The 20,973-nt window shown below is 49.2% G+C and overlaps 1 protein-coding gene across 1 annotated transcript in view; it reads left to right on the top strand.

Moving 5' to 3' along the window:
- Nucleotides 1–20,973, top strand: part of Tacc2 (transforming acidic coiled-coil containing protein 2) — a 177,681-nt gene that overhangs the window by 45,151 nt on the left and 111,557 nt on the right. The gene's annotated exons all lie outside the window — the stretch shown is intronic.

Here is a 20,973-nt window from a genome sequence, read left to right on the forward strand (position 1 = left end):
GGGGTGTCTGTGATAACTCAGAGCAGCACTGTTGCCAAGAGGGATGTTTGCTCCCATACCTGAGCCTTTACCTGTAAAAACAAAACAATTCCACCAAGCTACAATTCACACAGCATATAATTCACTCATTTAAAGTCTGAGTACACATACTCACACAGACACAAGACACACAGGCACACGCACACACAGCACAAGTCTTAGTGTGCCTAGAGTTCTGTGGTGGGGGCCACAAGCAACTGCAGAACTCTGTCACAGACACCCAAATAAGCTCTGCAGCCCCTCGATGTCACCCCCGAGTCCCCTGTGTCCTTAGCCTAGGCGCCCACTAATCTAGCTGGATGCCTTTTGAGGCTAATGGGTCAACCTTGCTTTAATCTCTGCAGCAAGAGTAAGTGGTCACAGTGGAAGCCACCCTCCACAGAGATCTTCAGATAAGGAGGGCCGATGACAAATGGAACCATGTCACTCAATCCTCACCCCTTCCCTACTCCAAGGGAGTGCCACCTGTGGTCCCGTAGAAGCTGCTGTTTAAATTTATCCTTAGGGGATAGAGAGGCATTGTGAGGCATTGTAGAATGACATTAGGAGGAAGCTTTGCTGACTATCTAGACCTTTGGTTGTTGAGTTTTGTGTGTGTGTATGTGTGTTAGAAAGAGCGAGAGAGAAACAGACACACACACACACACACACAGAGAATATGTGTTAGAGTCTAAATTAGTACCTGTGTCATGTCTCCTGCCAACAGCTGTGGGTGTTTTGCAAATTGTTTGATTCATATTTTCGCATGCTAAAAGAATGCATGATCACCTGTTTTTTGAGTCTCAGCACTCCCCCAGCTCCCAGCTGCCTCTGCTGCCCCGCCAGCCAGGGCAACTCCCACGACTCTCGGCCAGCACATGTGGCCTGAGCTGAGCAAACATCTCGTTTGAACAGTGGCCTGCAGCACTCCCTGGCATGTGTCTTTTCCATTCCGACTTTAGGTATAGGAAAAAGATCTGTGTAGCCAGGAAATCTCTTCTGCCCCACAAAAGACTGCCTCTACCCCTTCTCAATGCCTTCTCAGCATCCACAGGCATTTAATCAGCTTCCTGGGGAAGCTTTGGGCCAGTTACAGAGTCATCTCATTAACAGTTCATGGCTCACTGTTTTCACTTTAGAATTTTAAATTGTATTTTCTGAATAAATGTTAGAAATTAGGGTTTTGGGTTTTTTTGTTTTTTTTTTTTCCACATTTGTAAAGTATAGAAGAAAACCAAAAAGAAAAGAGAGAGAGCTGGGGAAGTGGCCCCATAGTTAGGAGCTCACACTGCTGCCCTTACACAGGCCCTGAGTTCTGTTCCCAGAGCTCACAACCCCCTGAAACTCCAGCTCCAAGGGCTTTGACTCCCTCTTCTGGTCTCCGAGGGTACCTACACACACACTCTCACACTCGGGGGTGGGGGGGAGAGAATTAAAAGTAAAAATTTTAATTGCTGGGCAGTGGTGGCATATGCTCTTAATGCAGTACTTGGGAGGCAGGCAGAGGAAGGCAAATATCTGTGAGTTCGAGGCCAGCCTGGTCTACAAATGGAGTCCAGGACAGAAAAACCCTGTCTCAAAAAAAAAAAAAAATATATATATATATATATATATATACACACACACATACATACACATACACATACACATTTATATGTACATACATCTTTTTTTTTTTTGCATCTTTAGTGAGGCTCCCCAAATGTTAAGATGGCTAGAGAGAGATGGCTCAGTGGCTAGGAGCATTTGAGACTCAGGTTCAGTTCTTAGCACTTACAACATGACCTACAGCTGGCCCTAGCTCCAGTTCCAGGAGATCGAGCATTTTCTCTGGCTTCTTCAGACACTAGGCACATAGGCACTGTTCATACATACATGCAGACAATACGCTCACCATTATAAAAATAAAATAAAATAAAATAGAACAGTTACATTCGTGGGCTTTGCATGTGTGGATGACATCCTGCACAGATAATCTGGCTTCAGAACCCGGTCTTTTTGGCTCTTAAAAAAAACAAAAAACAAACAAAAAACCTTCAGAATGGGAGAAAGTTGGCCTGATTTGTGCTTGCAGCTCTTGGGTAAGGAGTCTCCTACTCTGGCCACTATTAGCTGGAGCCCTGGAAGAGCTCTCTACCCTGCCAAGAGGGGTGACCTTTGGCACCTCCCAGAAAAGCTAGCATCTGAGTAAATAGACCCTACAGGCTTAAGGGACAGAGATCTCTGGAAGGTCATGGCCAGCTCTGCCCAAAAGGAATGCGACACAAACTACAAGGGTAATCTTAAATTTTCTAATAGCCACATTACACACAGGGAGAATTAGCCTTACATTTTATTGATATGCTGTTACTTATTTATTTATATTTTTGGTTTTCAAGACAGGGTTTCTCTGTGTACTCTTGGCTGTCCTGGAACTCACTTTGTAGACCAGGCTGGCCTCGAACCCAGAGATCTGCCTGCCTCTGCCTCCCAAATGCTGGGATTAAAGGTGTGCGCCACCATTGCCTGACACATTCTTGTTTTTTCATATTGAGTTTTTAGTATATACTCACAGCACATCTCAATAGTGACCTGACACAGCCAAACCTCAGCAGCCACACGTGGCCAGTGGCTACTATCTTGCATGCTCTTGGATGCCACTCTGTTTACGTATTTGACCCAGGAGGCTGCACCTTCTGAGAGGACCCTAAATGTCCCTCTCTCCTTTGACTTGAAATCTCATTCCTACCTACCAATTTTTCACAGATGAGGAGGATGCTTCTTCCTACAAACCTGTGTGTCTCGGGAAGTATGTACGGCCCTGAGAAACTTCTGCCAAGGCCAGAGGGTACATGACTGGGCCACTAGGCATTACATGTAGGTCAAAGCCAGCATGGCTCTGGGGGAGTGTGGGTGGATGCTGACAGAGGCTGGGTGATAAAAGTCAAGGCCAAGATTGACTTCACACCCTCTCTGCTCCTCACCAGTTACACCGAAAACCTCGGTATGTCTGTAGGATGGTAATGACAGCAAGTAAACCCGCTTCACCAGAGGGTTGACTCAAGCGCCGCACTGGTGTACTCTGGGACTTGGTAGGCTAGGCTTCTGTGGTTTTGTGACAAGCTTTCCGAGCTCGATGAGCTCAGCCACCAAACATCACTCTGCAGTGTGGAGACAATCCCTGGGATCTCTGTATGTGCATGGAGAGGAGGCTCCAATTTACCAATTTCCGTTTTCCAGAAATGAATTTTTTTGCAAGCGAAAATGTCTTGGAAGGCAGCAATGTTCTATACCACCATACTATACCACTATACCATGCCACCCTCAAATACGCCACCACACCGCCCTAAGATACCAGAATGAAAAAGAACACTTCTTCCTACCCCCGACCCTCCCATAGCTCACAGTGATCTTGCCTGACACCAGCTAACTTTTCTTGAGATAGTTTTTTACTGGGATGCTTTATGTATCTTTCTTTGTGATGTATATTTCAGCATCAACATAATGTTTCAAGTTGCATATCCGATCAAAGCCAAATTCTACTCTCTTGTTAGGAGGTCGGGGGAGTTGCTCCCTGGGAATCTATTGAATTAAAAAATCTTGCTAAGTAGGGATGACAACATCTGTCATCCTCCGTATCTTAGACAAATGTTCCACCCCTGAGCCACAGCCACAGCCAGTCTTATTTTTGGTATCTCAGACATGTCACTTTTGTTCTTTTGGAACAAAAGGGTGAGTTGAAAATCTGATCTCACATGCCCATGTAGAAGTGGGTGCTGTCTGTCTGTCTATCTACCTACCTACTTACCTACCTACCTCTCGGCTTATAATATCCAACTGGTACTGTTGGTGACAAGTCACACTTTGCATCTTTTCAGTCACACTCACCCATTCTGAGAAGCCCGCTCAGGCAGACTATTTGCAGAATATGTCTGTACTTTGTGTAATCCTAATCTGGATAGAAGCTTGAGACCTGGAGTCAGAGACACTCTTTGTTGAGGTTTGATTTGATCTCAGCATTGTAACTTATCTTCCGTGCTTGTGGAATGTCTAGATTTTGGCATTTTGTTAGGCAGGTGGTTCTGAATAAATTTTGGACACTGCTGTGTAGTCCATGAATTTTTTTACTTAAAGTTGAGGCGATATCTTCAGTTCTATTTGGAAAATGGTTGGCAAGGCATCTTGTCCAATTATTAGCATGTTTTCTTTTTAAGACAGGGTCTCATTGTGTAGCCCTGGCTGACCTGGAACTGATATGTAGACCAAGCTGGCCTTGAACTCATGATGATCCACTTGTCTTTGGACCATGCCTGGCTCAATTATTAGTGCATTTTAAGAGAATCAAAACATGTTCCCAGATTCTCATGCTGTTTGTGTAGACCTAGGCTACTCACAAAGGGCAGCTGGGTTGAAAAGTTGAAGGAGAGACAGCTGGCTGCTTGCCAAGGAAGCCCTGGCGGGACCTAAAAGCCACAGGGCGGTTTCTCCTCTTCCCTTCCACGCCATCTTCCCACGTGGTCTCTGCGTCTTCCTTCTCTCTTCATCCCTTCTAAAATTACCAGCAGTGACACCAGGTTTTCCAGTTAAGAATAAGTAAGGTTAGTGGATGCCACAGCTGTGCAGATTAAGGAAAAGAAAAAAAATTCCCAATCAGGTTCCTCAGCAGAGAAAGCAATGATAACAACACTTATGCACACACACACACACACACACACACACACACACACACACTTGTGCACACATATGTACACTGAGCCTCTTGACTTTGTTTCATAGCAATATTCTTCTAACATGATAGACTGTTGGGAAACAGATTCACTCACGTCTCTGCTGTCAGCCTTAATGGAGCTGCCTGGCTTTTTAATCCTCCATTTCCGTAGCTATGAGGTAGGGCAGTAAAACACTTTCCTGGTTGGAGAAGGGAGCCTTCAGGACACGGCCTGGTGTGCAGTGGGAACTTTTCACAAATGGGAAGGTGCTACTCACCTGGAGGAACACGGGCCACAGGACTAGGAACCGAGCCTGACTCTTGTCATGTGCCCACTGGGCTCCACTCACCCTGCTCCGCCCACAAGGAGCCCTGCCATGGACTTTGAACATAGATCAAAATATACTTAGGAAACCAAAGGCATCGGACAGGCAGGGCGGATTAGTGTCACGGCAGCGCTCAGTCACCGTGAGTAGTCCTATAAAAGAGTCCAGGAGCCCTTTCCCATGTAGCCTTCACATTCTGAGGCTTTTGTGTTTCATAATTAAGACCAATTTCCTAAGGGATGAATCCGTCCTTTGAACAGGTGCCACGTCTCTTTATGAGGTGCCAGTCTCCTCACAGGCTGAGGTGAGAACACAATTACCTTGAGTAACAGCTCTTCCATCTTTGTAGCCCTTCTGCTGTGACCCCTGCCTGTACTACACCTGAACCTGATGCAGCTCCTTCACTGGAAAGGCCAGGGCCGGTCTCAGGACAAGGTGGTCATTTTCCAAATTGTATGTGGCCAGGCTGGCGTATCTCTTCTTGCAGCCTTTCATTATTGTCAACGGGGGAAGCTACACTCAGGATTGAAGTCGGCCTTGACTCAGGAGGAAGGTTTGGGAAATGGGTGTTTTATACACTTCCTGGTTGGTGCTGGAACAGAACTTGGAGCATTCTTGTCAGGCCTCATATTACTAGGAGGAAACTGAGGCTCCAAGTAGGGAAAGCCTGGGGTGCAGAGGTAGAGCTGGCCTCTGGCCATTTTAGCACCTACTATGCCGCTCCTTCTGCATGGGTGGTCTGGGACGGCAGGTCAGGGCTTACTCTTCCTGCCAATACCAGCCACATTAACACTCCCTCTAGACCTTCTAGAGAAGACCGCAAAACTAGGGTTAAGAGTAGGACACTTGCAGACAGGATATTGGCTGAGTTTAAGGTCTAGGTTAGTTCAAGTTCTGTGACCTTAGGGACTGCTGTCACCTTTTCTGAACTTGTTCAATGAACTGTGCCATGGGGCCATAAAGTGAGAATTGTGGTGTGGTCAGAATACAGTGAGACTGTGTCGATGACATTAAGTTCTCTATGTAAAGGTCTCTCACTTAGCTCCCTCTCAGGACAGAAATGTCTTCACACCCAGCTTTGCCCCTTGTGTCTTTTCAGCCCATAGTGAGGGTCTATGTGTGTCCATCTATTTTTTCACAGGAGAGATGGAGGCTCCAATAAGTAACCTGGTCAGAGAGCTAGGACTAGAACCCTCCAGGAAGCTCTTTAGATCTCAAGGGTGTATTTAAATGCCTGCCATTAACCCAGTAGATTCTTGAGGCAGGTGAGGGTCCTTGAATCAGCATGTCCATTGAAGCCTTCTGTAGTGATGGAATGTTCTTTACCTCTTCTACCTAATACAGCTTTGTGTACTTGTGTGCTTGTAATGAGGCTACTGCGGGGAGCTGGAGATGTGGCTCAAGAGTTAAGATCGTTTGCTTGGTTGGTTCCCAGCAGCCATGTGGCGGTTCACAGCCATCTGTCACTCCAGGTCCGTGGGATTTGACTCCCTCTTCTATCCTCAGCAGGGTACCCGGCATGCACATAGCGTTCATGCATACATGCAGGCAAAACACTCATCCACACAAAATAAAACTAGATAAATGTTAAAAATCGAGGCCAGTGCCAGTGAGAACCCAAATTGTTAGCTTAGGTTAATGGGGCTGGAGGCTTTTGTCTGGGGCAGCCCAAACAGAGCCCATAGTTTTGGCACGTCTATAAAAGAGCCCAGTCTTCACCATCGAAGCAAGAGTGGATCCTGGGAGTGGAGCTCTGGAAGTGTCTCAAACACCTGTTGGTGTTCAGGTATTAGATTCTTCTTCCCCACTTCTCCTTTCCTCTAGCTGCCTGGCTCTGTGTGTGGTGAAAACTAGGGCCTCCTCGCCCATGCTGGGCAAGCAACCTACCCCCGAGGCCCATGTCACCCTGGGAATGTGTGGCTGTAAGATAGAATGTGATGTGTGTTTATGGTACTACTGCTCGGTCATACGGGCCAGCAGGAAGGATCTAGGAGGTATGCTGAGCCCGAGATCCTGGCTTTGCTTGCTGACCACACACTCAGGCCTGCCTGACTCTGAATTGTCGGCATTGTAAGGCAGCCCAGGTCATTTGGGCAGCTGGCACCAAACAGCAGCACCAAACAGGAACCCTCACTGCCTACACATCTCCACATGGCTGCATCCGCCAGGGTGCTTTCTCGCTGGTTCCAGGGAGAGCCAGAGTGGGCAATGGTGCTGTTTTTTAGTTAATGTTTCTGTGTTGTTCTTGTCCTGAGAAACTGGCAAGGTCAAAAAAGGCTTAATGTGCAAGATCAGCAGGCCCCAGCCCACAGCAGCTTGATGCTGATTTTTGGTTTTCTTTCTCCTCCCTCTTTCCTCCCCCAATACCCTGCCCCTCCTTGCCTAGTCCCCCTACCCCCACGGTCTCACTTTTAGCACTCACTGTGTATCCCAGGCTACTCACAAACCCATGGGAGTCCTACTACCTCAGCCCTCCAAGTGCTTGGATTACAAAGCGGTCCACCATGCCCTTGTCTTTTTTAATGCTTCTCAGTTATCTGGGGTTAAATACTTTAGCAGCCCATGGAGTCACACGGAGATGCTGAACACATATTTCTGTTTGCAGAGAAGGCCCTGGAACAGGGCTGTGCTGGTTATTGCTTTGGGACGTGAGGGGGTTGGGATAAGACTATCAGGCACTGGGTGCAGAGATCCCCTGCAGAGCGGGCTGGAAGGCGCTCTGGTGCTTGGGGGCTCGGGCTAGCCCTCACTTCTCAGGCCAGCTTCCCTATCTCTGAGGAGGATAGCAAGACACTGCAGATGCTTCGGGTAAGCAGGAAGAGCGCAGGAGAAGGTCCAGGACATGGAAGAAATCAGCCGGAGGCAAGCTCAGCTCCCACTCTCAGCTCCTGACCCTTATGTGGTTTCACAGTTGACAGGACTGACTGTCTCTCTTGGAAAGGAGTGCCAAGATGGGAAGCAGGTCAGCAGGACACAGGGCACACTGCCCCAAATCAGCTCCCAGGGACTGTGGCTTTAACAGAGCAGAGGCTGTCAGCTCCTGCAGGCTGTGTGGACAAGAAGCCTGTCCACACAGGCTGTGAGAATCTTGAGAACATTGGCGTTCCCATAGCTGACTCAGCAGTTACCTAGTGAGTGTGTGCCAGGCTGTGGGCTGAGAATGAGCAGACAGCGTCTGTCCCATTAGGGAAGTACTGAGTTGGGTGTTGAGGGGACACTAGGCACAGGCTCCTTCCCTTGGAAGGATATGGGATAGATAGCCAAATGCATAGGCAAGTTGGTTCACTGCAGCTGGGTGGTGCAAGTGGTTTGCTGATGCCTCTCCTAGGGCTCACCTGAGAAGTAAGCCCTGGGTTCCTGTCTGCTCCCCAGGCGCCTTCTGCATAGGCTAGCACATCCTCTACCTGCTTGAGCTGCTTACCCACAGGTTGGGAAGTTGGATGCCAAGGTCCTCAACTCTTGGTCTAGTCATAGCAATGTGGATAGACAGTGGATCTTGGCCTCCAGCCAAAAGGGGATGACACATTCATACTCCTAAAGGAACTTGGGCTCGGAGGGCCTGGATCTTGGTTACCTAGCACCTGATACTCTGTGTGACTCCCTACATCTACTGAATAATTAAGTGCAACCAGCTACCAGGCAAACTTGGGGTCAGACCAGAACTTGAGAGGCAGCCAGGTCAGCTGCTAGCCTCTTCCAGCTTAGGCAAGTTCTTGAGGCCTGTTTCCGCATACAGAACAATGACCTCAGAGGACTACTGTGCAGATTATATAAAAATAAACGTATATTGGGGGCTAGTGAGTTGGATCAGAGGCTTAAGGTGCTTGTTGCTAAACCTAATGACCTAGACCCACATGGCTTAAGGACAGAACCAACACCTGCAAGTGGTCCTGGGGTCTCCACACATACAATCCCACACGTACACATGCATACAGGCCTAGCAAACGAATAAGACATAATAAAAATAGCATGCATAAAGATCCAATCGGAGTTCCTGTGCAAGTACCTCAATATCAGGGGTTGTTTTCACTAATAGTATTCTTTTATCATCATCATCACCATTTGGGTTGGTAATATGTTAAGATACATGAGTAAAGCAGTAAAGACTGTATCTTTACACAGCGGCCAGCAGAAATTTGCTGAAGTTCACATGTGCCTGCTCTGCATCCCCTGGGTTGTGTGCCAGTTCCCTCCCATTGCCCCCATGCCCCATCCTGTAGCCGCAGCCTTTACTGTTACAATACTGTATTGGAGGCAAGGTCAGACCATCTGGCCTTCATGGGGAAAGCATTCTCTTCCTTGTGGAAACCAGGGCTTTGGGGTTAACCTCTCACCAAGAGCGGCTGCAAAAGGCTGCAAGCTAACATTAGTGGGTGAGCCAGGGCGCGGCAGTGGGAAGGGAGCCCCGAGCTCCTTAACCAGGGTACTCAGGGCTGCCAGCCCACCCAGGCCTCCTAGAGAGTGGGGAGTGGAAAGTATCTGGCCCTGATGCCTGCTGGCAGATGACCAAGCAGTGGGTAGTAAATACTCATGTCCGGAACTGGCAGACAGGATTTGGGGGAGGGTAGGAATGCCAAGCCTGGGCTTGAGGAGTCAGACCTAGGCCAGGCTGCCTTATCAGGCCCCCTGTGGAGGATATCTTGAAGATGTCTCTCTGGATTATTTGTCTGATAGTAAGGATACTGGCCTTTGCAATGCAAGTCATTTCATGACTGGCTCAGCCATTCACACTAAAGCTAAACATATCTGCAGGAACCTTCAGCCTCCTCATTTTACAGATAGGAGACCTGAAACCCAGAGAGGGTATATGACTTCTCTGAGCCTTTCAGGGTGTCACTTATCTATCCAACTGTCATGGGATGTGATTCTTTAGCATCAGCCCTGCTGGCACTGCAGCAAGCTGGTCACTCCTTCGCAACATAGGGAGGACTGCCAGGGAGGACCATAGGAGCTGTTGTTCTGGATTGTCTTCTGGAGGGATTATCCAAGGTAATCTTGACCTTGGATATTGCCCAAGGAAGCTGCTCCTGCAGGTTCGCTCTGGCTCTCTGTAAAATAAGTAGGCTGGAGGCTCCGTGCTGTGCAGTCAGCTCTCCTTCTCTGTGTCTAGTTGCTTTTGCAGGAAAGGATTGCAGGCAAGCAGGAAGGGGGCACTTACAGATTCTCTAATTTACAGCGGTGTAGGGAATATGTGGAATGCTGACAGGGGAGGAGAGCCTTGCTAAGAGCCCCCCAGGGAAAAGATCTGCTGAAACCTGAGCTTCACCTCCTGGCTCCCAAGTCTGCAAGCAGTCCATTGAGGAAGCCTCAGAGGACAGGACTGTCTGGGTCAAGTTTCTCTGTGAGCAGTGAGGCCGTGGATCCCTCAGAGATACTGTGCTGTTTCTCAAAGGTCACTGCAGGGCTTGGCTTGGTTTTGCCTGAAAATGAGAAATGTATCTTAGAAACCACCAAGCCCTACCTAGAACCAGCTTTTATACCTTTTAGTTTCATGTCGTAGCGTCTGTGGAGGGGACTCTGGGGAAATGAGACCTAGAAACAACCCCAGATGGGGGAAATCTTTGCTTTTGAAAATTTTTTTCCTTTGCATTTTGTGTGTGGGAACTAGGGATGGTGCAAATAGGAAAACTGGCTTCAAAGCCTAACCAAGGTCATTTATGTCCTCTCTTCGGAGTCCCTCTCCTTTGTTACAACAGGGTGGAGAAATGTGAAAATGCTGAGGTAGGCGCATGCTTGAAGGCACTTGTAAGCAGGGGCTCTGGTGGGTCTGACATGCTGGCCAGAGCCACACGCTCTCATCTGTGTGCGTGTATGTGCATGTGCATGCCTGAGAGAGAAAAGGAGAGAGAATGTTGTGAGTGTGTGTGGTGCACATGTGGAGGCCAGAGGAAGGCACTAAGAGTCCTCTATCCCTCTATCTTATTCCTTTGAGGCAGGGTCTCTCCCTGAGCCTGGAGCTCACCGTTTTGCATTTTTCAGCTAGGGTGGCAGCCAGCAAGCCCTAGAGATCTTCTTAGGTTTGCCTCCCCAAGTAACAGTAATGGGTTACAAACACAGGTTAGCCTGCTCCTGGCTTGTTACGTGGCTGCTGGGATGCAGACTGGTTCTTGTGGTTGTAAAGCAAGTGCTCTAACCCATCAAGCCATCTCTCCATCCCTCTGCTGACCCTTCTGCCTGCCTTGCCCCTCCCCCTATTCCTGGGCCTAAAGGGAACCACATTCTGCTTGAAGACAGTAAGATGTCTGACAGATGAGGCTCCTGGAAGACCTCCCATTTCTCCAACTACCAAGAAGTCCTTTTAGTCCTTGTCCACATAGAGGTTTGGGGTTTTTTTTTGTTTGTTTGTTTTGTTTTTTCTGGAGCCTGGCTCCAATTTGAAGGCAGGGACAACAGTGCCCTGGTTTGTTGACTGGTACTTCATCTTTTGCCAAAGAGCTTGGAAGTTTTTTTGAGCTGAGAAGATCTGGGTTCAAGTCTGTCACTTATTCATGGTTAGTACAGTTGTCTCGTGCTTAGTCTCTTCTGGTCTATTTCTTTATCTATTAAATGGGTATAAATTTGGTGCTTACGTAGTGAGGGCTCAGTGTCATGGTATGGGAAGGGTTGGCTCAGGCTGGCTCAGCCCTGAATGTATGTGATAAAGTGAGCCTGCCAGGGACAAGGACCATGCCTCATCTTTGGCACAATGGATTACACAAAGTTGAGTCTCACCCGATGCTTGAAGAATCGTGTGTCTTGCTCGAAGATACGGTGTGTCTGGATCTTCCATCAAGAAGAAAACCTGTTGGCCAAGCTAGTTCAACAAACAACAAAGCCGGTTGTTTATTGAAGTCATTCACTCGCTTGCTAATCGAGCCATTCACACTTGTTACACAAGGGGCTCAGTCTGGGCACTCTGGCAGCCTCTCACCTTCAGCAGTGCTGACATTTTAGGCTGGCTAAGCGTTGTGAGAGGCTCTCTTAAAGGATGTCACAGGCTTAGGAGGATGGCAGTAGTAATAGAAGTCAGCACCATCTCCCAAATTATGGCAGGCAGTATCTTTCCAAGGACCCGGGGAATTTGTGAACTCTGTGGAAGCGTGAAGCCCTAAGTTTGATCCCATCACCCATGTGAAAAACCTCAGCACTCGGAAGGCAAAGATAGGCTGATTAACACCGGTTCCTAGTTCTGATTAGCTAGCCAGCCTAGCCTAATGGGTGATCTCCAGGCCTCAAAACACAGTGGACGGGGCTGGAGAGATGGCCTAGTGATTAAAAGCATTTACTCCTCTTCTAGAGAACACACATTCAGTTTCTAACAACCGTATCAGGCAGCTCCCAACCACCTATAACTCAGTTCCAAAAGGATCTTCTGCCCCTGGCTTCTAAGGCCACCTGCACATACCCACACACAGACCACATACATACACAAATTAAAACATAATAAGAAGAGCCAGGTGGTGGTGGCACACACATTTAATCTTAGCACCTGGAGGCAGAGGCAGGCAGATCTCTGAGTTCAAGGCCAGCCTAGTCCACATAATGAGTTCCAGAACAGCAAAGCCTACACAAAGAAACTTATCTCAAAAATAGATGATGATGATGATGAAATTAAAAATATACAAGGTGGATAGCACCTGAGGAACAATACCCAGAGCCGACCTTTGGTCTCCACATGCATGTACCGGCACATATATGTGCATATCCCCCAAAAGTCTCTGAGGGGGCAGGTTGCTCCCTGCAGAGCCACAGGTCAGAGTTCTGATGCCTAACACACGGCTCCATAAATTAGGGGCATCTCCGGGGAACCTGCAGAATTCAGTGTCTCAGGCACTGCCTCAGGCCTGCTTGGTGGGCAATCTGCATTCTAGCAAGGTACTCGGTGACTTTTCTACTCATGTGCCACCCTTGTCTTTGCTGCACACTGACATATTCTGAGGAACTCTGGAAAATGCTGATAGCAAGAGCTGGGGACCTAGCTCTGTGACACTGTATTTGCCTAGCAAGCCCAAACCCCTGGGATCCGTTTTGTAAAAAGCCACCAGAACCCCATGGATACTGCCCAAGGGTGGCTGATTTAATGACACAGTGCATGCAAGATGTGGAAGACTGTAACTGTCCCATTTGCGGCCGCCCAATAGTCTTTGGATGCTTAGTGTTTAGTAGAAGATGAGGTGTGTGCAGCGCCGCCATGGAGAAGGCATTGAAACCTCCCTCACCTTGGCCCTTCAGAACTTGAAGCACTGCCATCGCCCGTTAGATGTCTTATTTCCCATCCTTGCCCTGATATCACGGGAACGTACGGTTCTGTTTCCAGGAGAAGGCTTTTTGCCTGCCAAGGAAGACAGTATGGATTCTGTGTTTAACACTTAGACTGGGCTGAGTTCCAGAACAAGAGCACCTTGACACTGTGGGAGCTGGGGTCAGCACCTCGGTTCTAAACGCATGCTGGAGCAGTACAGGTGTGAAGTGGGTGCTGTGGACTTCCTGTGCCCACAAGGAAAATCCAGTGACCACACCTACAACTTTGGACAGACTGCTACCATAAAGCACCGCCCCCCCCCTCTCATGTGTATTTTGGGTTCGAGGCTGGCATTTCACCCTAACATGGGTGGAGGCAATGGCTACATTTTTCGAAGGCCTGAGAAATCTGTCTCTCTGCCCTACAACCAAGCGCTGCAGTGTGACGGTCGAGGAATGTGCCTTGCTGCTTAACAACACTCCATGGAATGTGAGGACTTAGAAGCCCAAGCAGTGCCTCTTTCTGGAGAATATAATAAAAAGTTCCTTCAAGTGCATGAGTGAAATGGGTACCGTGTTGTGAGTGTGAGGGCTGAGCCCTTATGGCATGGAAGAGAGGACGCTGGTCCTGGGTTTGTTATGATCCCCTCTTTTCCAGGTCTGCAGAAAAGTTACAAATACCCCTTCGTTCCTGTGGGCTGGGGAGGAGTTTGGCTTCTGAAGACACACAGGCTTGTTCTGTGTGGCCTTGTAATGTCATCACTCTAAGCCTGGTTTCTCCTGTGTCAACTAAGGGTCACGGCCATGCCTACCACAGGCTCACTGTGTGAATTACAGGCATAACTACCCTAAGAGTGTGGGTTGCAGAGCCAGTGCTCACAAAGCTCACCTGATATCAGGGCCGCGAAGATGTCTCGGCCAGTGGAGTGAGTGCTTGCAGCATAAGCGTGAAGACCCAGATTGGAATCTCCATTACTCACAGATGAGTGAGGCATGGTGGTGTAACCCCAGCGCTGGAGGGTGGAGACTGGGCAATCCCTGAAGGCTGCTGGCCAGCCAAGCTAGTCAAATCCATGCATTTTATGTTCAGCGAGAGACCTTGACTCAGTAAATACAGAAGTACAGTGAAGAGTGACCGAGGAAGACACTGGACATTGAATTCTGGCCTCTCTACACATAAGTGCGCACATATATACACGTACACACACACACAGACACGGACACACAAGCTTAACCTGATATGCAGCATTTTTAAAGGGGGAAAAGGTTTGCTTTGGTTTGCAGTTCAGGGAGATTGCATCGTTGTGGAGAATATATGACAGCAGGCAGAGAAGGCACAGTGGCAGGAGCAGGAGGCCAGCATGTCACATTGCATTGCTGCTTAGGAAGCAGAGGGTAAACAGGAAGTGAGGCCCTGCAATAAAGCCTCAGGGTGCACTCCCAATGACTCACTTCCTCCAACGAAGCGGCACCTCCTGAAGACTCAAGCCTTTTCAGGTGGCACTCCAGCCCTTGAGGCTTCAGTCCATGACCGGCTGGCTCCACACGTTTAAGCCTGCGGTAAGGGAACAGATTATGGTGAAAACACACTATGGAGCAGGAAGTGACTTGCTTATTAGAAATGGTGCTGCAGATGAATAGGAAGAGAAGGTACAGAGACCAGCTGAAGCTGCTGAAGGCTAGTCCGGAAAGGCTCCTACCCATGTCACAATGTAAAATACATTCAGTTTGCCTCTAAGAGCTGCCAAAAATTTAAGGGTCCCAGCAGTGCACAAAAACAACATTCAGAGTCTCATTTAAGATCCAAGGAAAGGCAGGCAGTGGTGGTACACGCCTTTAATCCCAGCTCTCAGGAGGCAGAGGCAGGTGGATCTCTGGGAGTTTTCTGCCAGCCTGGTCTACAGAGTGAGTTCCAGGACTGCCAGGGCTACACAGAAAAACCCTGTCTCAGAGCCCCCCCCCCTTCAAAAACAAAACAAAACAAAACAACAACAACAATATTCAAGGCAAACTCTTAGCTGTAAACAATGGTTTCAAAGACTTCTCTACTTTATGGTTAGCTATGGCCATATCAATGCCCAATTTCTTGATTTCCGTGTCAGTCAGCTCTGTGTTGCTATAGAATGTACAATTCCAGAGCGGGAGGCCACAATGGTGAAGAAGGTGTAGCAGCAGGAACAGGAAACCGGCTGTTCACATTTTGCCTGCACACAGGAAGCAGAAAAAGCCACACACCTTTCTTAAAATAAGGACTTCTATTGTCTTCTTGGCTTTCTTTGACTGATTATTAGTGGGGAGCACACTCGTTGAGAAATCCTAGAGTAATACCAGCCAGTTATTTGAGACTCAGCCAACGTCTTCCCTCTTCTGGAAAAATCTCCCCACACCCAGTGCTGGGGTAAGTGTTCATTTTCAGTCTGTCCTGTGCGACAGCCATCCTGTCCTGGCTGTAGGACTGAGCAGAAGCCCTGATGCCTACGGCTTTAATCCTAGTGTGTTACAGGTGGCAGAGGGCGTGGAACAGCATGAGTGCTCCCCTTCAGCGGAGCAGAGCTTATGCTGTCTGGCATGTGTGAGTCCTGTGAGTCTCTGCAAATGTGCTGAAACTCGGGGTCCCTGTCTTAGTGACCCCGTGTGTTCATTAGCATGTCAATTAGACTTATTTTGGACTTTCAGCCTCCAGCATGGAGGGAGTGTGTTCCTTGTCTAGCGTCCCTGCTCTGCATTCTGCCTTCCCTGTCAGTGATAGCGAGCCTCCCATGTTTCCTGATACAGGCCTCATCACAAGGGTATAAAACTGTGGAGTACGGTGACCAAGAAGGAGCCTTGGTCCAATGGGGAAGAAGCAAGTCCTTGGATAGTGTGGAGTTTCTCTCCAGCCTCTTGTAAGATCTTCTAATTGCTCACAGGGCAATGCTCACAGGGCTCCGACACCTGTCAGTATTCCAGGTTTCATACTCTGGCTTCCTGCCTCTCCACTTGGCACAAAGCCTGTCTTTCAAGTCAGGGTCCTGTCTTTAGCATCTTTATGTCTCCATGGGCACTAGGAGTACTCAGTGCAGGGAGTCAGGGATGTGAGCAGCTAGTGGGAACTTGTGCGTTGGCCTAAGCGGAGTGCAGTCTCTAGCCTGCCTTCCATCTGCACTCTCATCCCACTCATCCCCTCTCACCCCAGTACAGCCCTGTTGCCACAGCAGAGTATTAGCAGAGGTGCAATGCAAACAGAGCAAAGCCTCTGTGTCAGGCCTGTTTGTGTTCCGGAAGACTCCACCCCCTCCCTCATTCTTTCTCCTGCTTGCCTTTAGAAGGACCTCTGTGATTAAACTGGGCTCTTCAGGACACTTGGACAATCCAAATTAATCCCCTTATTTTAAGGTTAGATGACTACCTTCCTGGCTCCACCTGCAATTGTAATTTTCTTTGCCATTTTTCTGGTTTCTTTTCTGTTTCTGTGATAAAACATCCTGTCCAAAAGCAGCTTGGAGGAGGAAGGGTTTATTTCAGCTTATGATTCCAGGTCACACTCCATCATCAGGTGACACCAAGACAGACATCTAAAGAACTCGTTCATACCACATCCACAGTCAGAAAGAAAGAGAGATGAATGTGGCCTGCTTGTACAGCACTCTCAGGGCTAGCCATCCCTACTCTTACAGAGTGCACTTCCCCAAACCAGGAAATAACATCACTCACAAAGGGCTGGATCTTTGTACATGAATTAACTGTCTGAATAATCCCGATACACATGCCTACAGGCCAACCTGATCTAGATAATTCCTCAGTTGGGATGCTTCCCAGGTGTTTTCAGGCTGTATCGAGCTGACAGTTAAAACTAACCAGCACATCCATGTTCACAGAACGCAGTCACAGACTAGGGGGTGGGAACTAAGATATAGGCATCCTTAGAGGGAGGGGAGGGTGCTCCATTCTCATTTCCAAGGGCAGCAGAGCCGTCCTCTGTCTTGAAAATTGTCAAGTTGTCATCTGGGAAAAATGGTTTCATATGAGAGAGGCCTGGCACCTTGAGGCTGTCTTTGCCCATTTGGAGAGCTCAGGCTCCCAGGCTAATGGGAATGCTTTCACCCCTGGGCAGGTGGTTCCGGATATATATATATAAACAGTAAGTAGCATTTGTCTGAAATTTCTGTTTCAAGTTCCTGCCTTGAATTCCTTCAAAAATGGATTAGGTGTTTTGTTTTGTTCTGTTTTGCTTTGCTTTTGGAGAAGGGTTTCTTTGTATAACAGCCCTGGCTGTCCCGGAACACATTTTGTAGACCAGGCTGGCCTTGAACCCCTTGCCAGGCCCAGTGATGGATTGTAAAGTCTGAGTTGAAATAAACCTTTCCCTCTAGAAAGTTGTCTTTGGTCAGTATGTTATCGTATCAACAGGAAATCAAACTAGGGCACTTTACCAATAGATAATGGTACATTTAAGCAAATCAATAGATTGGTGTCCTGGTTTGTGAAATGGGCACAATAATATGATACTAAAGTGCTCAAGTGCTCATGACAAGTGAATGAACCAGGAATCTATTAAGTGGTCTTCAAAATGTGACTCTTAGAAATATGGCTGCTTTTTTTTTTTTTTTTTTAAATACAGAAAATATTTTTGTCACAGCATGAGCTACAAATCCTACTAGGGAATTCTCACCTGGGGCTCTCCACTCTAGGACATCTGTTTCTTTAAGGGGAGGAAAGGAAGTGTCAAGTCACCGTGAGTCTTCTGCCCTTTGGTCTGAGTCTATAAAACGTTAACAGTCTTTTCTTTGACACAAACCTTAAAATAGGAATCCTGACACCCACATACAGCCGCATCTTTTCTCAAGTGGGGTCTAGGGGCAGACATTTCCAGAGAAAAAGGTGTGGTGTGGGTAGGTTAAGTACCACTTCTGTTTGTGAAGGAGATGTAAGTGAAAGAGTTAGTTTCAGACCCTAAAAGGGGGTGGGGGGGGGACAAACCCAACCCTATCAAAACCAAATAGAAATGTACATAGTCTCTAGAAATGCGCCTGCTTGCTTCTGAGGCTGCAACAGCTAAAGAAAAGGCAGGGCAGCAGCTGTGGTGCAAAGTTTACTGAGTTTCTGCGGCTAAGCGTCTGTCCGGAAGGCCGGACTGTGGTTCCAAGGTAGTGTCTCGCCCCCACCCACCTCCAACTTCTCGCTAAGGTTTCTCCCGCTAGCAGGCTGGAACCAACCCCGCCCCAGCGCTGGACTCCAGCGCTTCCTTCACGTGGCCACACATAGGGGAAAGCGCCGTGGAAAAAAAGACTGACAACAGTAACAAGTTGTTGTGACTCAAAACCTCCTGGAAGAAGTCGGCTAGGCATTCGGGAGCGGCCCTGGCCCCGGGTCCTTCGCCTGCCTGCCCGCCGGTGCGCTGCGGCGGGCCCCTGGGTGCGTGTGGGCGCGCCGGGCTGCGCATTCCTGGCCGGGGAGGAGAGCGCGGCGGGCGCCCCTGCGAGCAGCTGGCTGCGCTGGCCCCGAGCGCTCGGAGTTGGGGGAGGAGCCTGGCCCGGTCGCCGCCGCTCTCCCAGTCATTGGCCTTTTGTGCTGCAACTTTCTCCCCAGAGCCCTTCGGGGAGCCCGCGTCCTCCCCGCGCCGTTGCCCCGGGAAAGTTTGGGTTCCCTGGGTCCACCCGATGGTGACCGCGCCAGGCTCGGAGGACTCAAATCTGTCTGGGGGACTCTTTGGCAGTTGCGTCCCCCGAGGAAGGCGGCTACGTGAGGGCCAGCCCTGATCGTCCCGGGTAAGTGCGCAGTGGCCACGGCGGGCGCACGTGGGGTCAGGGAGGAGACGGACGACCCCGAGACCTTGGCCGCCAGACAAAGCCATGCCAGAAGGGGCTGCGAAGCTCCTTTCAGCTTTCCTAAAAGGGACTTGTGTAGGATCTGAAAGTAGCGAAGTACACACTGTGCTCCCTGCCGGTAGAGGCGTGTGTCTGTCAGGGAACTGGCGGGACCCGAGCGTCTGTCCCAGAGGCTGGCTCCCCAGTGGGCCACCAGGAGTCAGCGCCTGTGGGCGGAGTGTTGGGGTCCCCCAGGTTTCCGGGGGAGGGGGTATCCCTGATTAGCGGCTGCCTCTTGCCATCTCCGCTGGACTCTTTTTTTTCCTAGTCGTGTTGGTTACGCGGGGTCTCTTGGGGAACAGCTTTGGCGGCCACATCGAAAAGTGTGGATGAGTCTTAGAGATCTGCACAGGATTTCCTCCGAGTTCGAGACTTTTAAATTCTCCAACAGTTACGTCAGCGCGGCCAAGCGCACTTCTGGGCTCCAGTACGGCACGTGACCAAGCTGAGCTTCCCCCTAGGCGTCCTTTGGCTCTGCTAGGCTGCCGCAGGGTACTCTGACTTTGCGTGTCCTGCACACACAGCCTCTGCAGTGCTCTGATTGTCTAGGAACACCCCTCTGGTTGCCTGCTGTTCTTCTTTGTCTGGCGTGGGTCCTTTCTTAAAAACTGCCGATATGATACCGTCGTCTTCTGGTGTCAAACGCAGAGACGGCAACTGTGGTAGCTGGGTTGAAACAGAACTGAAACATCATGGGAGGAGATAGAAGCCTGCTGAAGAGGAAGGAGGGGAAGGGGCTTGCTGAGTGGGCTTCCATAGGCACCTGTGACCACCCCAGGTCCCTTCTGAACAGCGCATGGAAAACTAAGGGTCCCCGGGTGGGCTGCTGTCTGCTTGTTCCCAGGGGAAAATACAGTTCTCTTATGAGGCAGAGAGGGCTCCCCATTCATTTCTCTAATTCCCTCTGAAGGCCACATTTCAAAAGCACTTTCTTTCATATGGAGCAATGACTGGCTGGTTCTCCTCCTTTCAGAGCCACATGTAGGTTTCAGAGGTGAGTCCTCACTTCTGAGAGTTGGAAATCGGAAGGGATACCAGGCTGGCCGTGCTGGGCAGGGAGGGTGCAAGGGTGCCTATCGGTGGCCACTTCTTCACAGGCCCATCCCGGCCCTGGGCCTTTTTCTCCAAGGAGACTTGGAGCAGGAAATAATACAGTAGCTGCCCACTCAAACAGCCCCTGGGGTGGAATCAGCCACTGGGTCTCCTTCCACTTCTGCTCTCACTCAAAAGCTAGGTCTGGAGCTGGGTACATCACTGTCGTCTGTAATCCCAGCTCCTTGGCACGGTGTGTTGGATGCCAGGCTGCAAGGTATGAGAAAATCCGTCCTAAAGGAGAAAAAGGTTGGCTGTTAGTTCAAGCCTCACAGGATGTCCATAGAGTATGGCCTGCTTCTATTCCAGTCATTCATGTGCAGGCATTTTTGCTTACGAAAGCCTGCAGGTCAGTCGTCAGGGCCCTGCGAAACCTAGATAGAATGAGTCCTTGCCCTCTGCCTGTAGTGCTTGAATGCTTGGAGTATTTAAACTGGAAAGAAGCGTTAGGATCAAGGCTCCCTGTAACAGATCTGAGATGTCAAAGGGGTCCAGGGTCACACTTCGGAGACACCTGACCCAATGGAGTTGGTGCCTTAGCACACGCAGCCTCTTTGGTTTGTATTTGGTATTGCGTTGGCGTTATTTGTTTGTTGTTTCTATGGAGACAGACGCCGCATGAGGAAAGACATGTAGTTCACAAAACCATTCTGATAAAGTGACAGGGTCGGGGCGCGGTTTGATGGCAGTTCAATGAAATATGACACCTGACCTCAAGATGGGAAGGTGTGTATGAGAGAGAGAGAGAGAGAGGAAGAAGAGAGAGGAGGGAGAACAGGTGTAT

The sequence above is a fragment of the Psammomys obesus genome, unplaced genomic scaffold (genome assembly GCF_907164565.1).
Source record: "Psammomys obesus unplaced genomic scaffold, mPsaObe1.curated_primary_1811, whole genome shotgun sequence".
NCBI lineage: Eukaryota > Metazoa > Chordata > Mammalia > Rodentia > Muridae > Psammomys > Psammomys obesus.